This window comes from Photinus pyralis, unplaced genomic scaffold, assembly GCF_008802855.1.
Source record: "Photinus pyralis isolate 1611_PpyrPB1 unplaced genomic scaffold, Ppyr1.3 Ppyr1.4_LG5, whole genome shotgun sequence".
Lineage (NCBI taxonomy): Eukaryota > Metazoa > Arthropoda > Insecta > Coleoptera > Lampyridae > Photinus > Photinus pyralis.
The window spans coordinates 34,149,696-34,150,509 of record NW_022170596.1 but is presented as its reverse complement, the minus strand read 5'-3'; the positions used below and the strand labels follow the sequence as shown (position 1 = coordinate 34,150,509).

Below are 814 nucleotides of genomic sequence, written 5' to 3'. Positions count from 1 at the left end.
TCCTGTCCGCTCTGTCCCCAAGTAAGACCCTAGTACTTTCTTATTTTCACGTTTGATTAAAGGCTAATTAACAGGACAGAGACAGAAATTCTCATATCCCGGATCGACCGACAGATGAAGAGACAAGAATTTCGCTATAAAAGCCATGGCGAACGGAAAAATGCCATTGGATCACAGGTAATAAACGTCATAACACAGAATTTGTACCGAGAAGAGAGACTTACTTGCGTTCCTTTGATCCTGGCACAGAAAACTATTAAATGAGAAATTTGTATCTCGAGGATGTAATAAGTGAGAAGGTGTCTTCCACCTTTTTACGTTTCTGTGACCCTGGTACTGCAATTATTGACAAAATAGGTTTGTCAGGAGAACATAATACGTGAGAAGTTTTTTGTAGACACATGTTTGACTTTCTTGAGCCTTATAGGTTTCAAAAAATGACCTGTGATCCTGATAGTAAGACCTAATCTCTCGTATTGCCTTCTCCTTTTCAGTTATCAGATCAGCTTTGAGTAAGATTTCGACCTTTTTAAGGTGAGGGATATCAAAGGAATGCGTCCCTGCGATCCTGACACGACATCTTTGACAGGGAGACGTTATCCTTTGCGTTTCGGTGAGCCTACCGCAATATTCTTTGGGCGGGAACCTTGCAACTGGTGAAAGTAATGTGTTAGTTACTGCGGTCCTAATACTACATTTTTAGATGAGATATTTGCATCAGGAGAACATGATACATGAGAAGCTTTGAAATTAGATTAGATTTTGCATCAATAAAAAATCCTCGTCAAAAGGACATAACGTTCGAGAAAGTGCT

At 39.7% G+C, this 814-nt stretch overlaps 1 protein-coding gene across 1 annotated transcript in view; it reads right to left on the bottom strand.

The window, feature by feature from the left end:
• LOC116170699 (proline-rich extensin-like protein EPR1) overlaps window positions 1-814 on the bottom strand; it is a 4,341-nt gene that overhangs the window by 1,766 nt on the left and 1,761 nt on the right. The window lies entirely within an intron of this gene.